Genomic DNA, 17,790 nt, shown 5'->3' on the forward strand with positions numbered 1-17,790 from the left:
TCCACAGTGACCCCACAGAGCCTCAAGATCCCTGATGCTCCATGAATATGTTCACATTTTGAAGGGGTGTTGGTGATGAGTGGCATCCTCCTCATATACAAGCCTTCTTTTAAATTATATCTGGTGATATGTGAGACCTTCATCCCACTAGCCTTATGCCGAGGATGATGTGCTAGTAAATCCACTGTGGCCACCCCAGTCAAGTCTAAATATACTTCTACAGCTGCCTTCCATAACCTGTTTGGAGTCTCATCTCCTGCTGCAAATACTCATTTGGCACATACTTCACCTGTCTTGGCTTCGGACAGCTCGGAGTGCACTTGGACCCCGGAGGCCCACTCTCCCTCCATACAGCCACAATCTCAACTGGCGAGTTTGGAGATCACTGGGAATACTGACCCACCTCCGTACCCTTCCTACTAGACAGGACTTACAACATGACTTACAGTCTCTTGAACAGAGGATACAGGAAGCGGTCAAGATATGGATGGACTCTCACCAAGCAGATTTTACTCAGGTGGGTCACCATGTGGTCTCTCTTGAAGAACACAAAGATTTGGTTGTCTCTAAATTATCCTATGTTGATACAATGATCGATCATCAGAACTGCTTATTGATTGATATTCAAAGGAGGCTCAATGACCAGGACAACAAGGGATGTGGCAATAACTTGAGTGTCAGGGGTGTGCATGAGGACATCCCATCAGACGGCATAGTGGATTCCCTTAAAAAAATATTTTAACAAGTTATTTGGATCAGACCCAAACAAGGAGATTAAGTTTAATCATGCCCATAGAGCTCTGCATCCCAAGTGTTTACCATCAGAATGCCCTAGGGACATTATCTGTTGCTTGCATTTCTTAACCATTAAAGAAAAGATCATGCAACAAAGCACGCCGAGCTGAGGATATTGACTTTAATGGGAACTCCATTCAAATATTCCAGGACCTCTCTTGCACATATCTTGCAACAATGCCGATGACTTTGTACCCTAGTTGAGGAGCTATGCAAAAAGAAGCTCAAATTCTGGTAGGGACATCCCTTGAGCCAGTGGTAGCCAACCCCGGTCCTCGAGAGCTACCAACAGTTAATGTTTTCCAGGTCTCCTCACAGAATCCAACTGTAGATCTTTTAAAATATGTCAGTTAGTAATGATTGCACCTGTGCACCTGCTAGATGAGCTGGAAAATGTGAACTGTTAGTAGCTCTCAAGGACCAGGGTTGGCTACCACTGCCTTGAGCATTCCCATCTCTCATGATGGCGTTACCCACATGGTTCAGATGCCTGCGGATGTCCCATCATTTTGTGCTGCTTTGGGTCTTCCCCCTGTTTCCCTGCTCAATTGGTTACACCTCCCTCTTTCACCTGCATTGTCCCACCCTGGCAAGAGAGATTGCAAACAGTTCATTCCTCCAGGAGAAAGAAGATGCTGATGTCTCCTAAGAAGGACTTACTCTGTTTTGCTCTCTGTATTCTTAATATGTTTTTGTGTTTAGTCCAGCCTATAATTGGGAGGCCTGCCGGTATCCCCACAGCTATATACCATATGTGTTTCCCTTGTGCTTATGGAAAAAAATGTCATCTTTTTTTCTTTTTTCGAATGTATCTCAGTTCAGTATACATGTAACTATGGTATTGTATTTTATGCGGTGATAGATTTGTTTTTGTCATTTTCTGTTCTTGCTCTCACTGTATAACTATTGATGTTTCTAGTTTGGGCAGTCGTCCGGTTTCTCTCCAAATTGTCGGTCATTCTCACATAGACCTACTGATATTTGTATGGCTTGTTGTACTTTCTTAATGTTTTTTTTAGATCCATTTACTGATAGAGAATGTTTAGATGTCACAACTCACTTATCCCGCCTTGAACTTCCCAGTTCTCTTCCCTGTTATATATATGGAGACTAAGGACCCAATAGGGGTTTTCATAGCATACTCTACAGGGTTTGATCTGTCCAAGACTCCGTCTTGGCGGACTATACTTATTCTTCTATGTATCTCCTGGTTTCTATTGTGTTTGACTAATTTTTCTGATCTTTTCTCTGTCCTCTACCTTCCTCTTCTCTTTTTGTTTCTACTCATCCTGGGAGGGATGCTCTATCACAATGTTACTTCCTTTCATGGTTATCTCATGTCTAACTTAAAATTATTATCGAACAATGTCAAGGGCCTTAATGTGCCAGAGAAATGCTCCTGTCTGTTACATACCCTACACATGGGTAGAATAGATATAGCATTCTTACAGGAGACTCATTTTAAAAAGGGCTTTGCTCCACTTTTGTCTTCTCTGTACTATCCTACTGGGTATTTCAATATTTTTTCAGGAGCTAAGGCCAGGGGGGGTTGCTATTCTTTTTTCCAAATTTTCCAGCTTTCAGATGTAGAAGTAGTCCTATTTGGTGATGGCAGGGGTCTGTTGGTAAAGGTAACCATTGCTTTACAACGTTATTCTTTTGTCAACCTGTATGTACTTAACACCGGTCAAACTAAATTTGTATGTAAATCCCTGAAATTTATTGACTCTCATATTGAAGGGATTCTGGTAGTTGGTGGAGACTTCAACTGCGGCCTTGAACTGCTCTTGCACACGTCCACCAGGGCTCCTCAAGCTTCGTATCGGGAAGCGAGGCAATATAGGGTAATTTTACATGAGTTTCAATTAGTTAATTCCTGGAGGCTATTACATCCTGCAGAGAAAGACTATACATTTTCTCCCCTCCATATAGGTTGTATTCATGCATTGACTATTTTTGTATAGCACACTCCCATTTGGATATACTGTTTGAGGCTACCATTGGTCAGGTTACAGGTTCAGACTACGCCCTTATAACTGTTTCTTTGCACAATGCTTATGTGAGGCTTCAGCAGTGGCAATGGAGATTAAATGAGCAACTCTTAATAGACTCTCACTATACAGCAAAACTATTGGGCTTTATACAGCGGATGTCTCTCCAATTACGATCTGTGAAGCCCATAAATGTGTTGTCCGGGGTTGGTGTATCCAACTTGGAATATATTTGAAGAAACAGAAAATAGAATGCAGGGAAGCCCTTTTGACTAAAATCAAAGCTCTAGAGTTGACCCACAAGAACTCTGGAGATTTGGGTATCTTTGTTCAATTACAAAATGCTAGATAGTCTTTAAATTCCTTACTTAACACTGGGGTCAAAAGGGCATATAAAAGGTGCAGACATACCTACTTTAGATGGGGTAATAAGCCTAGAAAGATGCTGGTGGGATTCCTCCGAGCACAGAGCTGTAACATACATTCAAAAAATGAAAGATTAATCTGGAGTTTTTCACGCTGCGGATGTGGAGATCACCTCCGTTTTTAAGAAGTATTACTCTGAACACTATAATCTTACTCAGGTCCATACAAATTAACTCACTACAGCCCACAAGGCCAACATTTTGCAGTTCCTTGAAGATATTGATTTCCCTTCTCTTCCTGAGGTGGTGACACAGGCTCTGGATTCTCCATTAACGAGGATGAATTGAGAGATGCTATTAAGACTTCTCTCAACGGGAAAAGTCCAGGTCCCAATGGTTTCCCTATAGCATATTATAAGGCTTTTCAGGACCAATTGATTCCAGTGCTACTGAAGGCATGTAATGCGGTTTCTCCCCAGGCATAGTTCTCCGACCATTATCTTTCTGCACATATTACGGTAATCCCTAGAGAGGGAAAGGATCCCTGTTTAGCGGCCAGCTATAGACCTATATCTTTACTGAATGTAGATATAAAGCTATATGTCAAGTTAATGGCTGGTCATCTAAAACCCTTTCTCCCTAGTCTCATCCACTCTGACCAGGTTGGCTTTATTCTGGGTTATGCGGATAAGGATAATATGATAAAGGTTATTGATCTGATCTCTTATGCAGCTACTAGTAATATCTCCCTGATTCTTCTGTCAACCAATGCCCAAAAAGCATTTGAAAAAATTGATTGGGTCTTTATGGAGAGGGTGTTGCAGAGACTGGTTCTGGGGGAAACTTTCCTTAGTAGGATACTAGCTCTATACAAAGCCCCATTGGTGCTGGTAAGAATCAATGGCATCCTGTCTAAAGTAGTACATATTGCGAATGGTACAAGACAAGGCTGCCCTCTCTCACCAGTGATCTTCATCCTTTGTACGGAGACACTGGCAATGTTGACCAGTGCTAATCCAGATATCTCAGGTGTGAGATTGGGTTTGCAGGTATACAAATTGAGCCTTTTCGCTGACGGCCTTCTGGCGGCCATTACTAAACCGATAATCTCCCTTCCAAATTTGATGTGGGAATTTCACTGTTTTAATACTCTCTCTAATTTTAAGATTAACTACTCCAAGTCTGTGGCCCTGAATGTCTCCGCGACGGATGAGACAGTTGAGACTCTTTCCAAATCATTTCCCTTTAAGTGGACCTCTTCATATCTCCAATATTTAGGGATTTAGATTCCAAATAATCTTACTAAACTATTTCACCTAAACTTCACTCCAATGCTTAGGAAGATCAAGACTGACTTGTCCAATTGGTTTCCGCAGAAGATCTCGTGGTTGGGTCGGATTAATGTTGTAAAAATGAATGTATTTCCTAGGTTTCTTTATCTATTCCAAACAATACCAATATTCCTCCCGCCATGAATTCTATCCACTCTCCACAACACTTTATGTGACTACATGTGAAGAGGGAGGAAACCTAGGTACAAACATCAGACTCTCTTTAGACATAAATCCCAAGGGGGCAGGCAATTACCGATGTTTTCGGCTTTCTACCAAGCATCCTTGCTATGCAGGATACTGGAATAGACGAGAAATTTGGGTGATAAGCAGTGGGTTTCAATTGAATCACTCTACACCAACTACCACTTGAATATGGTACCCTGGTTGCCACAAGTGGGTCATAGCGACCACTCAACTGTGTGCCCTACACTATTGATGTGGAAGAGGTTGTAGGAGAAGTTACATATCTTGTCACCTGTATCCCAGTTGACTCCCATTGTTCATAATCCTGCATTCCCGCCGGGTGCTGTGGATAGGGTCACTGACCATTGGAAATCGATGGGGGTTACTAGGATTTAGAACTTTAGTCTCCTTAAATCATTTGAGATATTGTTAGATGACTCCATAAATCAGACTATTAGTTCTATATAGTTTACTTCATCTCCTCTTTAGGGAGTCTGGATGTGTGGGACAAAGAATTGACTCTGAAAAACTTTGTGTGCAATTGCAACCCCTCACTCATTCTGTCTCCACCATATTCCAAATTCTTATCTCAGCAATCCTACCCTCTGGTCCGAACCTATCAAGAGTGATGGGACAGGGATCTCCTACTTAAGGGGGTGGAAGTAAACTGTAATAAAATACAACAAGTGACCAGTGCATGCTCAACCAGTATGGATGTAGTAGAGACCCATATTAAGCTTTTATCTCAATGGTACCTGTGCCCAACTGTTGTACACAAATATTGCCCTGGGGTGTCTCGGATGTGTTGGAGATGTGGCACGGAACTAGGCTCATTGATACACATTTGGTGGGATTGTTCATTGATAGCCCCTTTTGGTAGGAAATACAAAAAATAGCTGAAAGTTTTGGGTTTCCCTGTTCCATCATGCCCTGATTTTTTGTTATTCTCCCATACTGATATACTAATCTCTAAACACAAGAAGTCTTTATTAAGACATATGAACAACATTGCTAAAGCAGTTGTCCAAGTACGATGGTACTCGTCTCCCCCCACTGTTTGGGATTGGTGCCAACGCATGGACTTTTATATGTAAATGGCCTAAATATATTATTCTACACCCGGCAATGTGGCTCAGCTGGATGGACTTTAAACTATCACCATCCTTTCAGACCATGGTTCCTGTGACACCTCATCAGTTGTGTCAGACACGGCTTACCATGTCTATAGTTTGAATTTGGGATTCTATCATTTACCCCCTTTTCTGTTGTTGGTGATGTAATATTGGTGTTGATAATGATTGAGTTACCCTTATTGATGGTTCCTTCCAGCCAAGTGGATCTCCCTTTCTCTGTTTCTTACATCTCCTTTTTTCTCTGTCCTCTCTCACTACTTCTATTTCCCCTTTTAAATGTTTTTTTCTTTATTTTTGTCTATGATGGAATTTGATATTTGATACTTATTTGATGTGTTCTGAAGACTCATGAACGTTATTGGCTTACCACTTTTAATGAATATATATTTTGGAGGAACATGTTATCTGTTCTTATGTTTTAATGTGCATTCTAATCCATAGCGTACGCTTGTATTATTAAATTGTACATGTTCCTTATGTGGCTATTTTGTTCTGAAAAACTTCCTTTGAAAATAAAGAATTTATAAAAAACAGACTATGGCAAGCATAATGTTTCAATGTCATCCCAATGTGAAGTCAAATTACAAATGTAGAATTGCTTGATTAGAGAAACCGGCAAAGCAATGTCTCCAGAACAGACCCAAATGTGTTTCATTCAATTAGGACTTTCTCAGCTTGTGTGTATCCACCCATTTAGGAAGTTTTATTTGAACAAACCTCATTGGGGTCCTTTCTGGTAACATTGCTTCCATTATTTTGGCTATGGACTTATTGTTTGGTGGTCAGTACCTCCATTGCCAGGAGGTATCAATTTTTTTTGTTTTTATATATAAACATTTTACCATTTGTTTGAATTTAAAAAAAATCTGTAAAATACTATGCTATGGTACTTTTGTACTATTTTGCTAGAAGTGCATTATAAAGATTTCAAATGTGTCATCACTTTAAGTATGCCTGTTTATTTAAGAATATATGCCCAGAGAGACCAGCAGTGGTGCCAAGAGAGGCGGGCAGAGGGTACAAATTACCTGGGCCCAGGTCTGAAGGCCCACACCACCTTTGATTAGGCCATGCCCCCTGAAAAGTACATGGGCCCAGCAAGGCTCTCTACTGCCCTAGCTGGGAGGCATGCCATGCTCCTGTGAGTGGGTGCTTCTCATGTGCTAGACATGCCCCAAAGAGGTGTGGCAATGCCCACATGCTGTGGTCACACCCCCTCCAGGGGGGGGCAGAAAGTCATTGTACCGGAGCCCAGGATTTCTCTTGGCACCCCTTGAAAGTAGTATTGGCTGAGCAGTTTATTCCATTTGAAGGGCTTGGAGTATACAACATACAGTAGGCACTGAACACCATGGAATGCTGTATTGATTATTACTCAAATTTTCACGTTATGGTACACAGATATAGTTTTTTTAGACTTTACATATATTTTTTAGCATTTGCTAAACTATTTGGTAACCGGTATTCTACCATATTAAATATTAAATACTTTTACTTACATACAAGGCTATTAACCAAACTGCACCAACATACATCTCTTCACTCATCTCAAAATATCTCCCTACCTGACCACTCTGCACTGCAAAAGATTTGCGTGTCTCATCCACACGCATTACTTGTTCACACTCAAAATTACAGGAATTTATCTGGGCTTCACCCAGTCTGTGGAATGTCCTCCCATGCACGATAAGACTCACCTCTTGTCTCCAAACCATTAATTGTTCCCAGAAAACTAACCTCTTCCGACAAGCCTATCAAATTCCAGACCCACCCACATAACCTTCAGTGCTTCCCTATCAAATTATATCATCTCTGTACAGTACACATAAAATCACATATATTGTTTTTCTTTACTCTCACACCCTACTGACACTTGGCCAACATTGCTGGGTGATCATATCATACAACCTATTAAGAACCTAGAAATCTGGTGGCCCATTATGCAATAGGTAGCATCTATCCTTGTGTATCAATGCCTATTTCCCTATAGATTGTAAGCTTGTGAGCAGGGCCTTCCTACCTCTATGTCTGTTTTTACCCAGTTTTGTTCTATTACTGTTGTTCTAATTGTAAAGTCCAATGGAATATGCTGCGGTATATAAGAAACTGTTAATAAATAAATAATAAATACTTGTGGCACCATTTGTATTATCTATCTATCTATCTATCTATCTGTCTGTGTCTGTCTGTCTGTCTGTCTGTCTGTCTGTCTGATACTCAATGGCAACACTCAGGGAATAAAAATGTATGCAACTTCTGTTTAGGATCAATGTTTCAATATATTCTATATTATATTAAACTATAGTATTTGAAATGAAAAATAATTTTAAAGTTGATCTTTTCTTTAAACCAACAATGAAAACAAATAATAAAATGTCTGATCAATGTAAATCTTTCCTAACTGATCCATTGATTTCTCCTGTTAAAAAAAAGTTATCAGACTACAAATGAGAAACAAAGCACATAAAACTTAGATACTATAGTGGACTATTTATAATCAAAGCTAGTGACATGCAATTTACTTTATAAATGTCTACAGAGGAAATGGAAATGTTGACTTTCCTCTGATAGCAAGCCAAAGTATTTTGTTTGTTTATTGTCACAGAGTTAATGCATTTTAACCACCTTAAACACCTTTGGCCTTTATTCATACTGTATGTAAGATTTATTTTAGCTGTGTACACAGCCTTGATCATGGTGTTGCATGGAGCATACCTCCCAAGTTTTGGTTCCCTTGGATCAGGATCTTTGCGTGCCATAGTGTCTGGCCTCAGTTGGGTGGACATTGCCTCATGACATGACATGTTTTCAGCATTTTGGGTATGTACTCTGCACTACCCAAGTAGCTGAGCAGCCCCCCGGCTCACCTGCCTGCACATCTATTCACTCGATGTTTTGCAGAGCAGACCAGTGGGTGATCAAATGCTCTCAAGCTCCCCACTGCCACACTCGCAGGACACTGCGGCCCATGTGTGGGACAGAAGGACAGTGTCCATGTAGCAGGACTGTTCCGCTGGAATCAGGACAGTTGGGAGGTATGCTTGGAGAAAGAACAGACTAGGCTGTGAGTGTTGAGTCACTGTTACAGTTTTTTTTAATGCAGAGAATAAAATTCAAAGACACGGGATAATTGTTAAAAACCATACATTCTTAACTTCATTACTCCTCTTCTAAATATCTATTTTTTTTTGTTTATTTAGGCTAAAATTCCAGGTCTTCCAAGTATAATGCAGATCCTCATATTTTTCACATTCAAAGTTTGCATTTCCATGTGGGACTGGCTTTAAATCAAATCTTTGAACTGTGCAGCAAGTACACTCCACTTTTCCTATCTTTACTGTGTAATTTAGATTTTGCCTCACATTTCTTTGAGGACTACGTTCAGTTACCAATTGTTAGTATCTGTTTGATGCTAGAAGCTAGGGTGAAGATATATAGAGAACTGTCCTAAATAATAATAAATAATATTTTTTTAAATGCAATAACAAAAAACTATTACATTTGTTAACATTTTCCACAATGGATTAATAAAATACTAGCTGATTGTATTCTTCTGTTCAATCTATTAAGGTGTGCACTGTCTAGTCAAATCACATCCTTTAGTCCATTAATATGTAAAACAATATAATATATGATTTTTCAGTGACTCTCTAATCATCTCAGTGTCAGTCATTGAGATAGCTTACTAATGCTTAGTGACATTACTTCTTCAATCTCATACATCACATATTAACCCTTACAAATATTCCTATAATTGGGCACTCAATCAAATCTGCTAAACACTTGCTCTTTTTCTCCTAATGTAGTCCTATTTTACAATGGTATGTTATTCAAGACTAGCAAAAGATTAAATTGCAGATCTAGGCAAAATGTTATTAATTTGAGGTTCCCTTAGTGAAACACTATATACATTTAATGAATATTTAATTTAATTTGTCATTTTGCTACATGTACTTGTGTAAAGTAATGAAATAGTTTCAATATTGTATTTTTTATTACAGCTTTTATTTAATTTGTTAGATCTTTCTAAATTAACTAAAAACATTGCTAAATAGCTAAGAAAAATATGTTTATTTGTTCTTATATTTTTGTATTACTTCCATCAAAATATGTATTATAAATGTGCATTATTACATGTGACCTTGTTATAATTTATTCCTGTCTTGTAAAATTCAAACATAAAAATATGATTTGCAGCTTGTCATTATAATTTCAACAACTTTTACACCATATTATTAGACTGGATTTAGTAAGGATTATTACATGGAAAATGCAATTGATTGTGTTGTATTTCAATACAAATAGAATAGTAGAATGATTCATTTGTATTTGGAGCAGTGCAAATGTGCTTTAAAATATGAGCTTATGTGTACTCCTCTTTTTCCTGATCCACAGTACTGTATATATTCTGTAAATTTCTGGTTTATAATAGTATTGCAGATAACTGTTTTAATTACTGTGAATATGAACAGATTAATTTTATATATTTTCCATGTTTTGTGAAATAAAATAAAAAGTAAAATATTACAGGTGGGATATAATGAAGTCTGACTTCGGCGGTTGTGCGCAATGCCGGCTAAAATCAGATGTTTTTTTTTAAATGGGCAATCATGTACAAGGCATGGTTTAGCTTTGTACATGGTTGCCCATTTGAAAAACATCTGATTTTAGCTGGCATTGCGCACAACCACCAAAGTCGGACTTCATTACATCTCATCCATTTTATTATCTGCCTTACCAATGTCAATATGGAATTTGTCTTATCAAAAATGTATTCAAATAGTTTTTTTGTGTACTGTAGTACTAACTTTTCCATATAGCTTTCATCAAAATATTGCAAGTAAGGAAAAATACTTGCCTCATACAATTACATACAATTATGATAGTATGACTTTATCATTTACTAACTAGCTGTTCTACCCATTCTTTGCATGGGAGTTTATGATTTTCATGGTTGAAAATATAAATGAGTGTTAAAAATTTGGTAAATCTATGGACAGGTAAATTTGAGATGTCTTAGTGTAAGTAAATATAAATCCATGGTTCTTGGCATTACCCGGGGAGCACCTGTAGCAGATAAAGTAAAAAGTAGCAGGACCATTTTTGTAGTTTATAAAATTCTACCCACTGGAGATGCAATCCAAATTTTGATCCAATTGTCCTTTTGGGTGCTATCGTTTACGCAACACAAGCCATACGTCGGTAATGATGTGATTATGACAACCCCCTGTTCATCCCCTTAGGGAAGGTTTATTACAATTCTAAATAATAGTTTTCCTACTTCCCACCTGAAGAATACCTATGTTAAATTTCTGCTACCTAACATATCTGGAAGTAAGAGAATTAGTGATGAGCCAGTAAGTCAGTGAGTGAGTGAGAGATATGGTAAAAGGTGACAGGACCTTTTTTGTAGTTAATGAAATTCTACACACTGGATGTGCAATCCAAATTTTAATCCAATTGTCCATTTGAGCATTATTGTTCATGCAACGCAAGCTAGGCATCAGTGATGACGTCATTATGTCAACCCCCTTTTCATCCCCTTAGGGGAGGTTTATTGTAATTCTAATGACGTTGTTTTTCTATTTCCCACCTGAAGAATACCCATGTTAAATGTCAGTTTCCTAACATATGAGGAAGTAAGAGAATGAAAGATGAGTAAACCAGTCAGTGAGTGAGTGAGGGCTTTCAAATTTTTATATATATACATATATATATATATATATATATATATAGATACAGTAGATTAACAAGCCACAACTCTACACTACTGTTATTATATGTACAGTATATATCTGGGCAAATATTACTGTGTTTCAGCTATTGACAGTTCGATATACAGGTATTTCAATTTACACAAGAAAGTTTTTTCTTGTTCATTGAAAATGTATCCAACTTTAAATGAGACCCTTGTTGTTCTTACATATTGGGTAACATAAAAATATTAATAATGACATGACAGATGCTTGCAGAAACAATGTTATGATCTATCCAGGGCCGTAACTAGGGGGGGCTAAGGGAGCATGTGCTCCGGGTGCAGGATTTGAGGGGGCGCCAAAGAGTTATAGAGGAACAGGGTTTTTTTGTTTTGTTCTTTTACTGACAGTGCTGCGCAGCTCCAGTGAGACAGCAAACAGCTCCCAGGGCAATGTATCTGACCCACCTGTCTGCCCACAGCTGGCTCCAACACTGTGCGGGTGAGCTCCAGTACCTGGGATCCCTCCTATGTTCTAACAACGGGAGAAAAAGAAAGCTCTTGTGTGGGCGCACTCTTATACAAGGAAGAAAGTTCTTCAAATATGTGTCAAGAAAATATTTAAAACATCCGTTTATTGTTCAAAATTAAAATCATTACCCGTATATGATCCAAAGTGTGAAAAAAGGAGAATTGTGAGAAAATATGATTTTTTTTTTAAATGTTCTGGTCTATTTTTAGAAAGGTTGCAGACACTTGGTTGTCTAACAGCCGTTTCTCCTGACCAGTACAGAGATTCTGTATTAATGGGACCAAGGAAGGAACAAAGTGTGTGATAGGTGTATCTTCAAAGAACCACTATGATTGGATCTATGTTATACACTTGGCTGGTCACCAGTAACTCCGATTGCACACATATTTTGGATATCTGTTAAAGTTGTCAAAGCCTGATGCTGAACTATTATATAACAGAACAAAGGAGGGAAAGAAGATTAGTGGTGATACTACTGTTGGTGTTCCCCTTTTAAATAAAAGGAATAATTCCTACTCTACAATACCAGGTATTCCCAGGAAGTCTCCTCTCCAGGCACTGACCCAGCCCAACGCGGTTTGGCTTCCAAGATCGGACGAGATCGGGCATTATCAGCGTGGTATGATAGTAGAGGAACTATATACCAATGAGAGTGCACCTATATAAGCATGGTAAAGAATATAGTTTGAGAGAAGAAAGAGTATAATATGTGGATCTGCTTTCCCCGTTAGGCAAGGTGCAACGCCTACCACCGCCGTGGTGTCGTGCGCCCTGGATCGTGGAGCTACTGTACACTATGGACCAAACATAATAGGTCTATTTATTTGGCCGAGTTTGTATTACTCTAAAAGTGTGGTGAGATTTTGGTGACTTTGGGCTCAAAGTCATCAGATATAATTTATTTTGAGGCTTCCTATATAAATCACTGTTGTTATCCAGCTATTTAAAGCAAGTTTAAACCTACAAAAAATGCTCCAATTAAAGTATTCGAAAATATGGTAAGTTTTTTTCATTGTCCTTAGATTTCTTGAGGGTATAGAAGAAGAGAAGAATGCCTCAGGAGTGGTAATGTATTTTTTGGAGAGCAGTTTGCTTTTGGTAAATGGTTAACTGACATTTCTGAGTGTTCTGTTTATATTATTTTTAATGTTTTCCCTTTCATTTTATTGTCCATATTGTCTTATTTGTGTATAAGTGGTGTGTTTTGTCAGTTTTTAGTTTTGTCTCTAATTTTTAATTGTTTTGTATCTTGGATAGGAAGTAGAAGGAATAGAAACAATGACAATGGGCAATTGGATGCAGCACCTCAAGCAGTTTTGAATTAGGGTGGATGTGGTGAGGAGCACAGTCAGTCTGCTCCAGTAAAAAAACATAAAGTGGCTAGATTTTTGGCTTCAAATGTGAGGAGGACTATGGGGGTCATTCCGATCGCTCGCTAGCAGTTTTTATCAGCCATGCAAATGCATAGTCGCCGTCTATGGGGGAGTATATTTTCACTTTGCAGGAGTGAGAATGCCTGTGCAGCAGAGTGCCTGCAAAAACATTTTTGCAAAACAAGACCAGCCCTGTAGTTACTTATCCTGTGTGATGATTGCTGCGATGAGTGACACGGTAATGATATCAGATACCTGCCCAGCAAACGCCCGGCCATGCCTGCATTTTTCTTACCACTCCCAGAAAATGGTCAGTTGACACACATAAATGCCCTCTTACTGTCAATCTTCTTGTGTTCGGCTGTGCGATTGGTATCGTTGCTAGAACCAGTGCAAAACCACTAAGGACTTCATACCCGTTAGACGCGCGTGCGCATTGCATTGCATACATATGCGCAGATTAGTCGCTTTTTTAATGATCGCTACGCAGCGAACAATGGCAGCTAGCGATCAACTCGGAATGACTCCCTATGTCCTATTGTCTGCCATTGTTGGACATTATAAGATGTGTGGAAAATAAAAAGGGTGTGGAGAGGAGAGCAACTGCATGGACAGCTTGTGTCCTGCCCTTAAAAATGGATTTACTGTAAGCCCTTTGAAGAAGTACTCAAACAAATAATGTCCCCAGAGGTCATTGAAGGAGTCAACATTAATAAGACAGATAGGCCTCATCTGTAACTGGTAAGTAAAACATAACATTTGTTCAAAAGCCTTTTTTAACATTGTTAAAAAAATAAGTATCCTTTTTTGTTGAGGAAACAATAAACATTGTTACTACAAATATGTTAAATAACAAAGAGGATAAATCCAATTAAGCACCCCCTCATATACATAATGATCAGCATGAAATTATTTTGCATTGGACCAATTTCACAATAATTATGGAATGCCCAAGGGATTGAGAAAGAGAAGAGTGAAACGAGGAAAAATGGTGTGGCAGTCCATAGGAAATAAAATAAAATAAGGAAATAGAAGATGAAAAGTGAGGGGGGGGCAGTGGCACTGACCTACAAAAGTAGAGTATTACAAGGAAAATGTAATATGGATATTAAAGTGTGAAATCCATGCTTCCCAGACATTAATAAAAGATCTCAGAGAGCCATGAAATATAGTAGTGATTTATTCCATTTCAGAAGTGTATCAGTTGCAAAGTTGCAACTGTTGCAAAGTTATTAGTTTAACAATTCAAGTGAGGAACAGGTGGATCTGCGCTGTGCTGCTACCTCTAAATAACTCACCGCTACACACGAGGAGTAGATGGCTTTACCAGCCTGCAGTCAGTTTTAGGGATGTGTTATGGCAAGCGATCCCAGTGTGGCAAATAGTGGGAGGAGAGGGAGGGCGAGACCCACAGGACATCCTTAGACTGATCTGAGTATTAAGTTTGTTTACTGTGTGACTCCAGTGATTGCCTAATGTCCATACACTGCTCTGTTGGTGTCTCCTCATATGCGGCCGCTATGTGAGAGAGCAGTTTTGCCGTATATGGGTAGAGGGCAAAGAATCCGTGGAAAGGGGTCCCCAGTGGGTGGCTCGACACGTTTCTCCACCGTTAGGGGATGGCAGTTTCCTCAGAAGCAGTATATGCATTTTGGTGTAAAAAGAGTGTTTTTTAAACTTCAGATAACCAATCAGTTGTAGTGTGGTTAATTATGGTAATCGCTACACCTGTTTGATGCATCTGTGTATTCCAAAGGATAATTCATTTAAACCCAGTAACAAGTACGTAAACAAATAAAAATAAGCAAATATATATATATATATTTCTATAGATACAATGTGACAATTATATATAAATCAATTGTATTCAAAAGATATCTAATAATTATTTTAAACAACAAGGAGAGTCATCAAATAGAGAGACAAATAATTATAAAGATCAACCGTTCAAAGGATGTACGGTATTAGGAACTTTTTTGCTTACATATGGCTTAGCTCTCTGGCTCATCACACAGAGAGCGCATCACAGTAAAGCTGGAGACCCGGGTTCGAATAACCAAGTGTCAGGAGACACATTTTTTTCACCTGTATCACAATAATATTATTGAGAATCAAGATTAGATGATCTGCTGATTTATTTTCCAAATACATTTTTCTATACCCTAAATCTCATCATATATAAGCCACGCAATATTAGTCACAAAAAAACAGATTTTCAGCATAAGGCTAACAGTCAACAACATATAGCTTATATGAAGAGATGATCTATAGTCCTCAAAGTAGCAGCATACATACATATGTAAAGAGACCATTTACATGGGATAGAAAGTGTATATAACAATTATTAGTAATGGTCTGTAGACTTAATTTATAAAAATAGAAATGAAAGGAGGAAATAAATATTATGATGGAGATATTAAATGAAAATAAATATAAATTCAACAGTATTCTTGACATGCAGCACAAACAGAATTTTTTTTTGAGACAGAGTAGAGTGTATATATATATTAATAAGCAACAATAGTGCTAGACTCATGAATCAAAAGTTTATTAAAAGGAATCTTTATTAATTCAAAAAGAAAGAAGAGCTTTAAAGTTGATTGATTTTTACCATCTAAACACTTATATGTATATATACCAAGGGATCTGTACACAAAGGTGTACAAATTCACTGGGCTAATCGTAATACACATCTCATAAGTGGAAAGAGGTGAGAATACTGAAACTAATCTTATTTTATTAAAAGTTTTTAAATAGTATTTAGCTCAATATTCTCATTAAGGCTGTGAGGTATTAGGGTATTCAATGCAAAGATCCAGTAAGCCTCTCTTCTACACAGGGTACTGAATCTATCACCACCTTGGATGGTGAGTAGGATACATTCAATTCCCTGCAGACTGAGAACCCCAGGGTTTTCCTGATGTTTTAAGCTAACATGTTTAGAGATACTATGTAGATGAGACTCTTTTTGAACATTCCTGTGGTATTGAAGAAACCTAGTGCTGCGTTGTCGAGTTGTTTGACCGACATACTGATAACCGCATATACAGCTAATTAGATAGACCACATAGTCAGTACGACATTTGATGTTTTGTTTAATATTAAAATAATGTTTGAGAATGTTAGACTGGTATAGGGAGCCTCCTTTAACAAAAGGACAAGTGATACATCTCCCTTTCCCACATTTATGGCTTCCCTTCACTTGAAGTGATCTAGCATCGATACTTGGTCCAGCCTGACAAGCAAAATAACTTAGAGCTATTAGACTCTGTATATTCTTGTTTTTTTAATATATATATTATTTTAGGAGCACTTAGATCGGTTTCAATAAGCACTTTATCAAGCCTTAATAGTTCCCAATTCTTGGTTATAATATTTTTAATTTGTTTAGAAGCATTATTATACTTTGCTACAAATTTCAAGGAGGACTTATTGAAAGATTTTTCTTCGATTGCTTTCTTTTGATGGTTAGTTCTCATATGGAGCAAAATTTCTCTATCTTTGATGGATACTTCTTCTTGTGCTTTTTGAAGAAGTGTTTCTGGGTATCCTTGATCTAAAAATGCTTCTGTGAATTCTAGTGTTTGTCTAGCAAAGGTGGATTCCTGGGAGCAGTTATGTTTGATTCTCATGTATTGACTTTTGAGTATATTTTGTAACCAAGGAGGCTAATGACAACTATTATAATTCAGATATGTATTACAGTCAACTTTTTTATGGTAAGTACTGGTGAGAATCTTAAAAAGGTTGCCCATATATAGGTTGGCAAAGCTTGGGTCGAATCTGGTGCCCATGGAAGTACCCCGTATCTGTAAAAAAAAAATCACCATTAAATGTGAAATAATTGTGAGTATGAAATAAACCAAATCAAGAATATATTTACAATGTTCTTGAGTCATGTCTAAGTCAGAAATTAAGTATTTTTTAAGTACTTTTACTCCTAGTAAGTGTGGTATGTTTGTATAAAGCAACTCTATGTCGCAAGTTAAAAAAACAGATAACTAGAGCTCCAAGTGATCTTTTTTAAAAGATTAAGAAAATGTGTCAAATCTCTGATATAAGACCTGAGACAGGAGACATGTGGCTGTAAGAAGTTATCAACAAATGATGAAAGGTTAGTAGTGAGGGACCCAATATCTGAAATAATAGGGCGACCCGGGAATGTGACAAGTGACTTGTGAATTTTGGGCAAATGATAATAAGTGGGGGTGATGGGATAAGGCTGAAACAGATATTGAAATTCCTGTGTAGATATTGCATTCAGTGAAATGACAATATCCAAATGATTCTTAAACAATCTAAAAACCTTTTTTGTAGGATCAGTGACCAGTTAAAGATAACATTTATTTTATTCTAGTTGTCTATAGGGTTCAAGTAAATAGTCTGTTT

General features: G+C 37.9%; 1 pseudogene; it reads right to left on the reverse strand.

Annotated features, from left to right (window-relative positions):
* Positions 1 to 12,542: 12,542 nt before the first annotated feature.
* Positions 12,543 to 12,661, reverse strand: LOC134939370 (5S ribosomal RNA; annotated as a pseudogene).
* Positions 12,662 to 17,790: the final 5,129 nt, after the last annotated feature.

This window comes from Pseudophryne corroboree, chromosome 1, assembly GCF_028390025.1.
Source record: "Pseudophryne corroboree isolate aPseCor3 chromosome 1, aPseCor3.hap2, whole genome shotgun sequence".
Taxonomy (NCBI): Eukaryota; Metazoa; Chordata; class Amphibia; order Anura; family Myobatrachidae; genus Pseudophryne; species Pseudophryne corroboree.